General features: G+C 42.7%; 1 protein-coding gene across 4 annotated transcripts in view; it reads left to right on the top strand.

Moving 5' to 3' along the window:
* Positions 1-15814, top strand: part of CDH12 (cadherin 12) — a 799528-nt gene that overhangs the window by 125181 nt on the left and 658533 nt on the right. The window contains exon 2 of one of the 4 annotated variants that reach the window (XM_033935285.1): positions 13859-14033. The exons of the other annotated variants lie outside the window; for them this stretch is intronic. The gene's annotated coding sequence lies outside the window, so the exon portion shown is untranslated. The remainder of the gene's footprint in view (positions 1-13858; positions 14034-15814) is intronic. 4 annotated transcript variants of the gene reach the window in all.

Below are 15814 nucleotides of genomic sequence, written 5' to 3'. Positions count from 1 at the left end.
ATTTCCACCCACTTTTTTTGGGAAAAAAGTGCATATTATGGAGTGAAAAATACAGTACTAAGAAGAGTGAAATCGGGCCTACCATCCATTGACACATGCCCAATACACCCGATGAGAGAGCTTGAAGGTCTTGGGACTTGCCTACCTCACAGACCTTATCAATAAATCATTACAGTCAGGAGAGTTCCCACTCAAATGGAAACTCTCAGTCATCAAGACCATTCTGAAGAACAAAGAAAAAGACCTAGACGATCTGTCCAACTACAGACTGATAGCTAACCAACTGTGGGTATCTAAATTAATAGACAAACTAGTCTTCTAACAAATATCAGACTTCCTAGAAAACTCATCAAAGCTAGACAAGACCCAATCAGGATTCAATAGACACCTGAGCACAGAAACAGTATTAGTAACAGTACAGGACTCGGTCCTCAAATACCACGCTAAAGGAGAAGTGCTACTGGGATTCCTGGACCTCTTTGGCGACCTTCGACCTAGTCCAACACACACTACTAAAATCAAAATGCAGAAAATTAGGCCTCAAAGGAAAAGTCATGGCATGGATAGAATCCTTTCTATCCAAAAGACTAATGAGAATAGAATGGCAGGGGACTACAAGCAACTGGAAGGATCAGCTGTGTCACCCATGCTGTTCAACATCTTCCTCCAACTGCTAGGGAAATTCATCAGAAAACAAGGATGGAAATGCTACATCTATGCAGATGACATCCAACTAATCATCCCACTGAAGAAATGGGACGTGAAGACCAAGCAGAAGATCAAGACAGGCCTAAAGAAAATCTTCAGTTGAGTCCAATCAAATGGACTAGTAGCCAACAAGTAAAAAAAAAAAAAAATCTACTTCTAATCAACAAATGGACAGCAACACCATAAAATCTTCCATGGAAGGAGTGAGAAACCTAGGAGTATGGCTAGATCCACTCTTATATCAAATGGGCATCCTAAAAGAGCCATGCAAGAGTAATAATGACAAGATAGCTTGATTTACACTGTACAGTTTTGGAAGATTCTTTTACATAATCCTGTTTTGCATCCTCATTGGCCTTCTCAAACCCAATCTTCTCTCTTAATGACCAGCACTATTTTTCAACACAACCCTTCTGCCCCAATAACCGGAGCTATTTTTCAATACAAACTATTTTCCCCTGATGACCGGACTGCCGTCTTCTCATGCTGTGCTGGCATTATACTTACCGTTCCAGTGCTCAAAAAAGTTGATACCTAGGTATAGTGAAACTTAGACATGACTATATACATCTGACCCATTGTGAAAAATACTTATGACAAACTCTGCTGGGTCAGAGGACTAAAACCCTACCTAACCCATCAAGTGATGAACAATGTAGTAATATCCCTAGTACTCTCAATCTTTGACTACTGTAATTCAATCCTGCTGGGTATACCAAAATACATGATAAGGCATATCCAAATAGTACAAAATGCTGCAGCTAGATTTCTGCTGGAAAAATTGAAACAGGTGAGTGCCACCCTGCTACTGAAAGAGTTACACTGACTCCCAATTAAAAGCAGGATGAAATTCAAGATCATGTTGCTGACACACAAAATCATACATCTTTCAGAACTGCAATACCTAGCAAACAGACTAGACAACCATAAACCAACTCGCACCCTATGCTCAAACCTAGAATAACTACTGGAAATACTCTCTTTCAGATACATCAAATACAAAAGCGTCAGGAAAATAATGTTCTTGGTGATGGCCCCAATGAGGTGGAACTCCCTTCAGAGGGAATTAAAACTAGAAAAGGACACCAAAAAGTTTGAGAAAGAATAAAGATGATACTCTTCACAGAACACTTTAGCAAATAAAGAAATAATTGGGGGAATAGCACTTGGAGGAAACAGAAGGCTACTACCAACTTGGAACATGAAAGGGTAAACTCACAAATAATACAAAGATGAATATATGATAAACAGAAACTATTATAATAGTATATATACATAGATGGTATAAATAGGTAAGATATGCATATATTTAGCTCATGTAATGTAACAGCTTTACCAAAGCTCATGTATTGTAACACCATTACTGAAGCTCATGCAAACCACTCTGAATTGACTCCCCAGTCATTTGTAGCGTTATAAAAGCTTCCAATAAACATAAACATGCCATGCTTTTGCCATTTCTGTCAGGCAATGTTTCCCATGCCATCTTCTACCATACTATGTCTGAGAGTGGCACAGGGGCTAGAGCTACAGTCTCAGTACCCTGAGGTTGTGGGTTCAAATCCACACTGCTCTTTGTGATCCTGGGTGAGTCACTTGTCCCCCATTGCCCCAGATATATTAGATAGATTGTTAGCCCACTGGGACCGGCGGGGAAAAATACTTGAGTACCTGAATTAATCCATGTAAACCATTCTGAGCTCCCCTGGGAGAATGGCATAGAAAATTGAATGAATAAATAAACTAGAGCGGCCCACTAATTTGTATGTGCATAATAGTTTGTGCATGTGTGGAGGTTCTACTAATGGGAAATAATCATACTATTACCACATAATGCACACTATTTCCATATGAAGTATACTGTTATTGACAAAAGACAAAACACAAAGTCTGCCTAAAAATTTGATGCCAATTCTATAAAAATTAGGTGCACTATATAGAATCCCACTTAGTGCTGCCTAAGTGGGCTTAGGCATCGCTATGCATCCTAAATTTAGGTGCACCCAATTTATGCCAGGGTTTCCTTTGCCTAAATACCTGTGCCTATGTTAGGTGCCTAAGAGTACCTAATTTTCAAAGTGGCACTTAATTCAAAAACACAACCATGATCCACCCCTAACCATGCCCATTTATAGGTAGGCACTTTGGACTAGGCACCTACCTTTTACAGAATCATGGTTTTCGAGTTAAGAGTCTAACTTTCAGTTAAGTCCAATTAAAGCCAATTAGAAATTGTTAAGTGCCAATTAAGCTTATTCATCAATTAAGTTAGGCACCTATATTGGCTAGGCACTCCAATGTAGGCACCTAACTTTAGGCTCCGGGCGGCTTTCCCGCAGAGGAGAGAATCCTGCATTCACCGTGGGCCTCATCTGGGGCCGCCTCCTTGGAGCGGCTGGGGCACGGGCAGTGTGTCTGGGAGGGAATGCATGGATGGGAGAACATCGCAGGGGAGGAGACATAGGCATCCTGGGACTGTCTGCCAAGTCTCTTCCCTGAAGAAGCCCTTTCTGGAAACGTCAATCGCTCCTCCTAAACTTACTTGCTCCACTTCATCACTGACGCTGAAACCGTGGATTGAAGACAAAGTTTTATTTTATTTTTCTTTCCAGCTTATGATTTATCTTTTATCTTATCTATTGTTTTGCCTTTTGTCTTTGTTTTGTTCTATTTCTATCATTTAAATTTCTCCAGAATTCTACGGTTCAACGGCTCCCCCTTCTGCTTCTATTCCTTTCTCTCCTCTCTTCTACCTTCCAAAGTATTTAGATCAATGCTGTCTTGTTAAAATGTTTATTTTATTTTTATTTTTCCTCTAACTCTACTTTTCACTTCTCTATTACCCTCCAGGTACTTTAGTTAGATTGTGAGCCTTCGGGACAGTAAGAGAATTTTTCAAGTACCTTTCTTATTTCTAATCTTAATGTATATTTTCTGTAAACCGCTTAGAACCTAACGGATGTAGCGGTATATAAGAAATAAATTACATTACATTACATATATAGAATTTGCCAGAAAATGTTGTGGGGTTTTTGCCTATTTTCTTTGAATAAACAAATGCAACGACATTTCCTTTGTTATTGAAAATGGCAGCCCATCGCTAGTTCTTACTGCTGGTTTGGATTAGCAGCTCAGTTAGAGTCAGACGACTGATGGCACCACGAGGATTTATTTGTAACCGTGTGAGATATTTCCACCACTCAATTTAACATAAACATTTGTGACTAGACCTGATCAGGGGCTCATGCAGTAACTCAGTGTAAACCCTGTCTCAAGTCTGTCTCTTCCACATTCAGTACTTGCCTGTTTCTTTTTCTTGGTTGCAGTGTAGATTTTCCATTTTTTTTCATTCAATTTTCTGTATGTATACAATTCTCCCAGGGGAGCTCAGAACAGTTTACACAAATTTATTCAGGTACTCAAGCATATTTCCCTGTCTGTCCCGGCGGGTTCATAATCTATTTAATGTACCTGGGGCAATGTGGGGATTAAGTGACTTGCCCAGGGTCACAAGGAATAGCATGGGATTTGAACACACAACTACAGGGTGCTGTCGCTTTAACCATTATGCCACTCTCTCTCCCATTTTAGAGGAGGTATAATTTTTGGAGCCTGGGCAATAAAAGTATGTTCTGTTTGTCATTCGTACACCTCACACTCCAAATGCTCCCAAATCAAAACACCCAGACCAAATTTGTGTGGCATAAACTGGCCGCAGCTTTATTAACAATCAAGTGAACTCTTGTAACAAAACTCTTACACCCTCAACTTTGACCTGCATTAGCAAACACAATCTTAACAAGCTTGTACATATTTAATCCCTTACCCATCTACAATAAATCATCTGGCTAGTCGGTGACAAACTAACTGTGATGATGGAAACAAAGTCCCCTTGTGGATATCTTCACAGCTGCCTGAAATGTAGTATTGCCAGACCAGGCATTGATCCTACCCTTATGCTGAAACTGCACTTATTTATTTATTTTTACAAAAATGTGCCAATGCTCACTTTGCTATTTAACTTGATGTATTTTGTTACTGTTTGTATATCATAATGCACTGATCACATTTTAGATCTGTCACCTCACTTATTCAAATGCTGCCTGTGAATTTTCAAATATGTAAGAGAAGGTGCTGTCCTTTATCAAGTTTGTTGCAGTGACATTACGAATCACTTTATTTCTTCTTCCTCAAAGATGTGGTAGGGCATTTTCAATATGATGTCTAATCCGAGTTTAGATGTTTTGGGAAATGTCCAAATATCCAGCAGAGAAAATAGTCATTTTCAAACCAGACAAATGCCTGTCTTCTTTTTTTTTTTTTTCCCCTTCCCCAAAATGGCCATTTCCTAGATGTGTTTGTCCTCAGTGCATCTATCTTTTTGAAACATTTGTGTGGAAAAAAAATCCAAATGAAAAAAAAGACATTGGGAGCTAAGAGGGGTCAGCATTTTTAGCAGACTGACCATACAGTCATCCTAGCAGAGCAGTGGGGTACCCTAGGGCAGGGGTAGGCAATTCCGGACCTCAAGAGCCGGAGCTGGTGATGGGATAATCGCGCACCAGATGCCAACAGAAGCGCGCGGGGAAAAAAATAGTTTTTAAAGAGCTCCGACTGGGGGTTTGGGGTGGCAACCCCCCCACTTTATTGGTTAGTGTTCGCGCTGCTGTTGCGGGGTGGTGTGGGGGGTGAAACATTATAGAGAAAACAGAACTTTTCCCGAAAAAAATCAGAAAAAGTTCCGTTTTCGCTATAATAGAGGTTTCCAACCCCCCGAACCCCCATCCAACAGCAGCGCGAACACTAACCAATATAGTGTGGGGGTTGCCACCCCAAACCCCCCATCGGAGCTCTTTAAAAATTACTTTTTCCCCCGCGTGCTTCTGTCTTGCGCCGAATTGTCGGCACTGGATTGTCAGCGCGCTGACGTCTTGCGCTCCACTGTCTATGAACCGGTCTTCAGGATATCTACAATAAATATGCATGAGATAGATTTGCATCTCAAGGAGGCAGTGCATGCAAATCGGTCTCGTACATATTCATTGTGGAGATCCTGAAAACCTGACCTGGCTCCGGCTCTCGAGGACTGGAATTGCCTACCCCTGCCCTTCACATAGTTCCCAGGTACACAACTCACCATAACCACCTTGTAACAATATGTACTGTACACCAATCCAATAGTCCTTGTGCCTGCAAGTGTCACCTACAGTATATGTTGGCACGGTAGGTTTTGGAGGGCCCACACTTTCCACCACAAGTGTACTAGTTAGAGTGGAATATGAGCTCGGGTCCCTCTCTCTGTAGTCCACTGTACCGACTACTAGGCTATTTCAGAGACCTGATTGTTGTTCTAAGACAGTGTCTCACAAACTTTCTCGAGCTGTGGCACATTAATCTTGGGGTTGCGGCTGAAGAGCATCTGGAAATGTGCGGACATCGACACTATGATGGCATGTGCATGCGTGACACCATCACATCGATGTCCATGCATGCGTGGAGGCCATCAGATGGAATCTTGAGCAGCCGGGGGCAGGGCCGGATTTAGATGAAAAGAGGCCCTAGGCTATTCCACATATGAGGCCCTTTCACCTCCCATTTTTAAGTTTGTAAATTACATGAGAGATAATAAAATACATCATTACTGTGATATATATCAATATGTTAAATGAAACATGCTGTTATTGGTACTAACCTTTATAAAAAATGTGACACGGATCTTGAGGCCCTAGGCTGAAGCCTAGTTAGCCTATAGGAAAATCCGGCCCTGGCCGGGGGGGAGGGGGGCTGGAAGAGGAAAGGTGCCAGCAAGGAGCTGAGGCGCCAGTTGACTGCCTCTTGCAGCGAGACACACATCCTGTAAGCAGTCAGCCAGTGCCTCTCCTCCTTGTTGGTGTCTTGCGGCACACCGGGAATCTCGCCGTGGCAAACTAGTGTGCCGCAACACACAGTTTGTGATACATTGCTCTAAGACAGGGATCTCAAAGTCCCTCCTTGAGGGCCGCAATCCAGTCGGGTTTTCAGGATTTCCCCAATGAATATGCATATTCATTGGGGAAATCCTGAAAACCCGACTGGATTGCGGCCTTCAAGGAGGGACTTTGAGACCCCTGCTCTAAGAGGACTATCTATAATCTTAAGCAATGGTCCCTCTAAGGACCGAGTTCATGTGAGCAAAAACGTTGTGTTTTTTTTTTGTAAGCAAATGATTGAGTTGGTGTGAGCAAAAATTTTCAGTGACATTATATGTATGGGAAGGTCCCATAGCTGGTCTGTTTCAGTCTGCTGCTACTTCGGGAAAGCAGCAGCACTAGCGGCAGAAAGTGGGGGAGTGGTGGGGGAGAAGGTATTGGTCCCAACCCCACCAACTGCACAGGGGGACTGAACGGCCTTAGATCACTACAGATTATCTCAGTTGCTGAAACAGTTTTTCACTCAATGAATAGTTAAGCACTAGAACCCGTTGCCAGAGGATGTGGTAACAGCAGTTAGTATATCTGGATTTAAAAAAAGAAAGTTTGGACAGGTGCTTTTTCCTTGTGACCCTGGGCGAATCACTTAATCCTCCATTGCCTCAGGTACATGTGTATACTGTATGTAAATCACTTTGAATGTAAAGCCACAAAAAGCGGTATACAAGTCCCATCCCCTTTCCTTTTCTAGAGGAAAAGTCCATAGTTTGCTATTGAGATAGACATGGGGGAAGCCACTGCTTGACCTGAGATCAGTAGCATAGAATGTTGGTACTATTTGGATTTCTGCCATGTACTTGTGACTTGGGTTGGTCACGGTTAAAAACAGGATATTGGGCTAGATGGACCATTGATCTGGTCCAGTATGGCTATTGGGGGAGTTTTGGAGGGCTCACCGTACATTATGAGGGGATTATGGCACTGTTGATGTGAAGTTCACAGCAGTACCTTCTAATGTGCTCCAATGTTCTGTTGACATGTCTGTGTGGCCAGTCCATTAGAAAGCTGCCCCCTCTCACATCCAAATGGGCTTCATTTGGACACTTTCAACTTGAACAGTATTGTGGTCGAAAATGGGGAATAAAGTTAGATGTCCTGAGGTTGGACATCCTGGTGACCAAAACATCCAGCTAGAGAATTAAAAAAAATAAAAAATTGGATGTCCAACATTAAAAAAAAAAAAATAGAGAGACCCTTCTGGAAGTCCAATTTTGGACATTTTCTGGGAAACATCTAAGCTGATATTTTAAAATTGGGGAACAAAACACTTTTTAGATATGTAAGTGATAGGAAGAAGTGTCAAAATGGCATAGTGAGGCTTAAGGGTGAAGGGGACAAATATGCACTAATGGAAACGCTTCATAAGCGGAGGGTAGCGATATATCTAGAATTGAATGGACTGCAGAAATAAAGGCAGCATGGTTTTTATGAGATGCAGGTCTTGTCAGATGAATCTGATTGGGTGACCAAACAATTGGCACTAGATGTTGTGTATTTGGACTTTAGCAAAACTTTCAACACAGTGCTGCATAGGACATTGATAAGTAAACTGAATGCATGGGGCATGGACCCTAAAGTGGTAAACTGGATTAAAAGCTGGTTAAGTGGAAGGAGACAAATAGTAGAGGTCAATGGAGTTTGCTTGGAGGAAAAGGATGTTGTGGAAGGACTGTCTGACAAAGTTTGCCTTTTTGCGGATGATACCAAACTCTGTAATAGGGGAGATGCCCCAGAGGGTGTGGATAAAATGAGGAGAGATCTGGTGAATCTTGAAGAATGGTCAAGCAACTGGCAACTAAGATTTAATGCACTTAGGCTGCAGAAGTCTAGGAGAAAAGTATAGTATAGGAGGTGAGGAACTTTTATGCACGGAAAAAAAGCGGGACTTGGGGGTGATTGTGTCTGATAATCTCAAGGTGACAAAACAGGTAAAAAAGGTGACGGTCAAAGCCAGGAAGAATAGCCAGTAGGAAATAGAAGAATGGCCAGTAGGAAAAGGGAGGTGATAATGCCACTGTATAAGTCTCTGGTGAAGCCCCATTTGGAATAAAATGTGTGCAATTTTGGAGACTGTACCTTCAAAAAGACATAAATAGAATGGAGTCGGTCCAGAGGGCTACTACAAAGTTGGTTAATGGCCTTTATCATAAATTGTATGGGGACAGACTTAGAGAACTTAATATGTATACTCTAGGCCACAGTTCTTCAACCGCCGGTCCGCGGACCGGTAGCGGTCCGCAGGAAATTTTTGCCGGTCCGCGCAGGACCGGCAAGATTGACTCATTTGAACTTCCTGCCGGTCCGCGCAGGACCGGCAAGATCAGCATCGGAAGCGTGCGCTGGGCCGGAGAGATCTTGGGGAGCCTCCGACAGTGGCTTTCTCCCCTCTCTGCAGCTCTCCTTTACTTCCCAGCGCAGCGATTCACGAAGGCAGCCTCGGGGCTTTTGCTGAGTCGCGGCTGCCTCTGATGATGCAACTTCCTCTTTCCTCAGAGGCGGCGCGACCCAACAAAGGACCCGAGGCTGCCATCGTGAATCGCTGCGCTGGGAAGTAAGAAGAGCTGCTGGGAGGGGAGAAAACCACTATCAGTCTGGGAAGCTGCTGGGCAGGGGGAAAAAGGGACAGCTGCTACTCGAAAGGGAGAAGGAGAGATGCTTCTGGGAGGGGAGGAGGGAAAGGAATCTGGGAAGCTGCTGGGCCAGGAAAAAAAAGGGACAGCTGCTACTGGAGAGGGAGAAGGAGAAGGAGAGATGCATCTGGGAGGGGAGGAGGGAAAGGAATCTGGGAAGCTGCTGGGCCAGGAAAAAAAAGGGACAGCTGCTACTGGAGAGGGAGAAGGAGAAGGAGAGATGCATCTGGGAGGGGAGGAGGGAAAGGAATCTGGGAAGCTGCTGGGCAAGGAAAAAAAGGGACAGCTGCTACTGGAGAGGGAGAAGAAGGAGAGATGCTTCTGGGAGGGGAGGAGGGAAAGGAATCTGGGAAGCTGCTGGGCAAGGAAAAAAAGGGACAGCTGCTACTGGAGAGGGAGAAGGAGAGATGCTTCTGGGAGGGGAGGAGGGAAAGGAATCTGGGAAGCTGCTGGGCAAGGAAAAAAAAGGGACAGCTGCTACTGGAGAGGGAGACGGAGAGATGCTGCTGGGAGGGGAGGAAGGGAAGAGAGTTACTGCTGGACAGGAGGAGGAGGGAAGGGAGAATGAAAAAAGGAAGGAAACAGCTGGCAGAGAGATTAGAAGAGGGGAAGGGGAGACACAGGCATGAGAAAGTAGAGAGATTGATGATAGGAAGGGGTCAGCAGAAAAATAAGCAGAGGGACAACGATGATAGATCTGGTGTAGGAGAGATAAAAATGAAGAGAGCAGTGAAGCTGGAATGAATCATGTAAATAGGAGAGAGGGGCACAAGCTGGATGGAAAGGGGAGAGGGACATAGAAAGAAGACAGATACCATATGGAAGGGGGAGAGGACAGATAGTGGATGGAAGGGGCAGATGCTGGAAGGAAGAGAGTGAAAAAAAGATTGAAAGCAGAAACCAGAGACGACAAAAGGTAGAAAAAAATAATTTTATTTCTATTTTGTGATTAGAATATATCAGATTTGAAATATATATCCTGCTAGAGCTGGTGTTAGACATAACTGGGGACTGCAAAACCCAGGCAGTGCTTCTTTAGCTTTCAGCTGGCTTAGGGCGCTCTCTGACCAGGGGGCAGTTGCCCTAGTTGCACTCCCCTAAAACTATTCCTGTCATGTGTTACTTCAGTATTCTGTTAGCATGATATTTCTGTGTAGCATTCTGTAATAATTTGGCTTGTTCAGTTTTCTTGATAGTAGAGGGGATATATGTGAAGGGGAGGGGAGACAGGGGTTTTGTTGATCCTTGCTCTGAATTATTTGTATTTATAAAATGACAATTCTACAGAATATTGTTTCTTTTTATACTTTAATAAAATACATTCAATATAAAATCATAACTGAGGCTTGTGTGGATGGGATCAGATGATTTGTGGGGACCGAGCTCGCGGAGATGGGGCGGAAACGGGATTTTTAAATTTTAGTCCTAGTAGTTTGCCGGTCCACAAAATAATTATTTTTTTTCTGCCGGTCCACGGGTGTAAAAAGGTTGAAGAACACTGCTCTAGGCAATTCCATAAGAACATAAGCATGGCCTCTGCCGAGTCAGACCATGGGTCCATCACACCCAGCAGTCCGCTTCCGCGGCGTCCCCCCCAGGTTCACGACCTGTAAGTGATCTTATACCTAAAACATTCTATTCCCTACTCATTTAATATCCTGTAGGTAACCCTCTAACTATACCCTTCAATCCCCTTTTCCTTCAGGAAATCATCAAATCCCATTTTGAAATCCAAAATCGTACTCTGCTCTACCACCTCCTCTGGAAGCGCATTCCAGGTGTCCACCACCCTCTGAGTGAAGAAGAACTTCCTAGCATTTGTTTTGAATCTGTCTCCTTTCAATTTTAGCGAATGCCCTCTTGTTTTTGTCTCCCCCATTAGTCTGAAGAATCTGTCCCTCTCTACCTTCTCCATACCCTTCATGATCTTATAAGTTTCTATCATTTCCTATCTAAGTCTCCGGTTTTTTCAGGGAAAAGAGCCCCAGCTTCTCTAGCCTTTCAGCATATGAAAGATTTTCCATGCCTTTTATTATCTTTATTGCTCTTCTCTGGACCCTCTTGGGTATTGCCATATCCTTCTTAAGGTACGGCGACCAGTATTGAACACAATACTCCAGATGCGGGCGCACTATTGCCCGATACAGTGGCAGGATGACTTCCTTCGTTCTGGTAGTGATACCTTTTTTTGATAATGCCCAGCATTCTATTTGAGAGCCACAGACAGGTCAGGTTTTCAGGATATCCACAATGAATATATATGAGGTGGATCTGCATGCACTGCCTCCTTGAGATGCAAATCTATCTCATGGTTTTTTTTTTTGTTTTTTTGTTTTGCAACAATTTTTAGACACTATATATGGGATTCAATCCTAATTGTACAGTATAACGCTGAGTTGATGCAGGATTACGAAAGCACTTAGGGCCACCTAAATAGAAGGCAGTAAGTGCTCCTGTATTAACTTAGGCCCCCTGTTACAAAGGCAATTATTGTGGTGGACCACGGTAATCGCTTTGACGCCCATAGGGATTCAATGGGTGTCGAAGCATTTGCCGCACAGCAGCCGCTACCACACCTTTGTAAAAGGGGAGTTAGTTCAGATAATGCGTGGTAATGTGAATATTAGTGCATTGCCCTGAAAAAAAAAAAGGAAAAAATGCCTGAAATACTCTTGCTTTCAAAATGGGCTTAGTGCATGGGAAAGTCCCCCATTAAATCACTCTAAGTCCATTTTGTTATGTAGTTTAATAAAAGAGCCCTATAGTTTATTTTTATGTGACTGTCAGGATCTGTTATTTTGTTTCAACTTCTGTTGTTCTTTGTTGCCCCAAACCTAGGCAACTGCCTAGTCTACCTATTGAGTCATCTTTGGTTACTTTTAGGTCAGTGATTTCTTATAGCTTATGATCATTTCCACACATGAATTTCAAAGTTTTTTGTTTTTTTTTCTTCACTCCATTTCTTTTTAAAACTTTTGAGCTGACCCATCATCACATCTATCTTGTGCATGAGTTTCATGGAATATACACCTCTTGTCTGGATACTTTTCCTGGGTAGAGTCCTATCGGCCCCAAAATGGAATACACTTTTCAAAGAGACCCCATCTCTAATCAAACTCACAGCCTTTTTATTTAATGCCATAATAATATAGCTATAACTAGACAAAATGCCTTTGAAACAAGCATTTTTATACCTACCATTTATCCCTCTTGACACCTTGTGCATCAGGCATCTGGGGGTTTTGCAGCTCTACCTTGGTAAATATAGCATTTTTGTACCAAGTTAGCTCTTTGGGGTCTAGTATTCTTACCTTATACAGCATTGGTCTCACTTCCCCACTGCTGGAGTTGCAGTCGAAACCCACTCTTCTTATCCTGATCTTTCTTCCCATATATGGGACACAAACTGTAGAAGTCTATCCAGCACTGGCCTCAGTCTATCACGCCCCGGTTGCTGTTTTGGTGGGGGCTCTGCTCCTTCCCAACACCCCCCTACCGAACTCGTGCACCCCTTCCCTTATACCTCTTTAATTTTCCAGGTGCGAGCCATATCATGAATTTGCTGTCCACTTTGGTGTCGACTCTCTCAGACATCACTTCCGGGTCCCGCACCTAGGAGGTGACGTCGGAGGGAGAACTAACACGAAGCGGACAGCAAGCTCATGATGCTGCTCACGATGGGAAAATTAAAGAAGTACGGGGGAAGGTAAGGGGGCAGGTGGGCTCAGGAGGGAGCAGGGGAGGGGCGCTACCATCCAGGGGCGCCACTCACCCTCACTCCGCCATTTACTGGCCTCAGTCCTCCACTGCTGAAGTTTACCAATGACTTGCACAAGAGCATTAACCTCCGTTTCTCTGCTGGTGATCATTCTTTCTATCCAACCCAGCATCCCGCTGGCTTTGGTCACCGCTTTGCACACTGTGTTTCTCAGCATTGAGATGATCAGACACAATTACTCCAAAGGGCTCCTTTTATTAAGCCGCACTAGCGGGGATAACGCGCGTGCCTTTTCATCACGCACTAACCCCCGCGCTGGCCGAAAAACTACCGCCTGCTCAAGAGGAGGTGGTAGCGGCTAACGCGGCCGGCGGTTTAAACGCGCGGTATTATGCGCATTAAACCGCTAATGCGCCTTTGTAAAAGGATCCCAAAGTCTCTCTCCCAGCCTGTGCATATCAGCCTCTCGTCCCCAAACACATACACAGCTCCTTTGGAATTTTACTCTCCAAGCGCATCACTCTGTTGCAAATTTTAATATTACTGTATCTGCAAAAATACACTATTTTCCTTCTAACCCATTAGTAATGCCATTCACAGAATGACGCTGAACAGAATTGGACCCATTACCAACCCCTGAAGGAAGCTACTACTCGCCTTTCTTCTCCATTTACCACCAACCTCTGTTGTCTTGTCAGTCAAGTTTCTAAACCAGTTCATCACTTTGGATCCTAAATTTAGTCTCCTAAGTTTATTGATGAGCCTCCTACGAGGAACCATGTCATAGCTTTACATCTGAAGAACCTTCCTTACATATTTTTTTTTATTTTTAGGAGGTTCTGCAGTTTCATCTTCAAGTTCAGTTAATTCCAGATCATCTGGAGACTGGGATGGATCATGTGACTATTCAACAAGTTCCTGTGCAGTTGAGAAAAATTTAATTTTTGCCCTGGTCCATTTTTGTTCGATGGCATGTGGCATCTGAAAAAAATGCATCTTCAGACTGATGTGAGAATCATGCTGTAACATATTATATTGTCTCTGAGAAGGTTTTCTTTATTCCACCGTCTAACATGAAATAAAGACTTCATTGCAGAGTTGATGAGGAATATCTTCTCAGGTTCAAAAAGCTTTACCAGAGATACCAAACTGTTCATCAAGGTCCATTGATGGTCCACTGATGAATGTTTTTTTGGGGGGAGGATAACCATCAATGTGTTCTACTATTAAGATATGGTATTTTATCACTAACGTGCAATGGTTTTAACACAGGTACCATTTTATCAATAAGATCTATTTACAATAACTGGGTTAAAAGTAAAATCACCCATCTTAACAGTAGCCCATGCTGATAACTCCCCCACTTTGGATCTTTAACATTATCCTCTTCAGAAATGTTAAGCAGGACATCCATCTTTTGTTCTAACAAACATTCCAATATGTAATACATTATTCGTGCTTTCATGATGCACAATTTCACCTATCCACAGTTGCATCAAATTAAACCAGTATTCCTCATTCATACTGCTGTGTTTGCATATTCACAGACCACTTCTTTAAACCCCACCCCCAGCATTTTTGCTTTCATTTTCATCATACAGTCAGGCTTTGCTTCTAGATATGGCCTTCAAGCATCCAAAGAGTGAATTACAGGTAGTTCAAGTGCTGTTCCATGCAGGAACCTAACCCTATTTCCTTAATAGGATCCACTGTTCACTCTTTGCAGTTTTGAGGTGGGACATGTACTGCTGGACCCTAACCTTTATTTTCCCATGAACTCAAAGTTTTGTTATTTGCAATTTTGCAGTTCATAAACAATTTTGGGAACCTTTCTACGACAAATAGCGAGAACAGACTGTATATCGCAACATTTTCCAGAACTTGATGCCGAGACAGACCCAGTTCACACTGAATGACACGTAGGGCTCCTTTCACAAAGTCGTGCTAAAAGTTTTAGCGTGCACTAAAATGCCATGCGCGGTAGCTGCTACTGCCTCCTCTTGAGCAGGCGGTAGTTTTTCAGGTAGTGCGCGCTATAGCGCACGCTAATCTGGTACGTGCACTAAAAACGCTAGCGCAGCTTTGTAAAAGGAGCCCATAGACAAGGTGTGACATTGCATGAATGTTTACAATATCCAACTAATTTTGTTGATATGTTAATGAATATCATTATGGAAGCCTGGGAGAATACATTCATCAATGTATAATTAGATTGTAATGTGTGAGCAAACCAACTCAAGCCACATATCTCTGCATCTTTCAGGGCTTGTTGGCCCTATTATTACTTTATATTATTTTAGTATTTATGGATCACTAATATGCCCCAGAAGGACATCAATGTAATTTAAAATTTAGAAGAACCTGGCCATATCCAGGGATTATATTTTTTCATTAGGGTACATGATACAGATAACTTGGTTTGTGTTCATGTAAGCGTATGATTATGGAATATGATTTGGAGAAAAAGATTGGTAGGTTATACTTGATGTTGTAGTCTTGATATCATGGGTCTCTTTCCCGGTTTGTAGGGAACTCGGGCTTCTCATTAAAAAATATAAAAACTATTTTTCTGAATATTCCCATTTGACAGCATTTCTGAGCTTCAAAAGATGTTCCCCTGGGTTCCTTCTATGAAAAAACTCTCACAGTTCATAACATCAAACTGTTGCTGGAAGTCATTGTTGATTCATGTGTGTTTTCTGAAGTCCATCAATCAGTGGTGAAGGAAATTCATTTTAGTACATCAGTGACAGTTTGCACATTATGGTCTATGGTATATTGCAATTTAA

Source organism: Geotrypetes seraphini, chromosome 2, assembly GCF_902459505.1.
Source record: "Geotrypetes seraphini chromosome 2, aGeoSer1.1, whole genome shotgun sequence".
NCBI lineage: Eukaryota > Metazoa > Chordata > Amphibia > Gymnophiona > Dermophiidae > Geotrypetes > Geotrypetes seraphini.
This window is presented reverse-complemented; position numbering and strand designations above follow the sequence as displayed.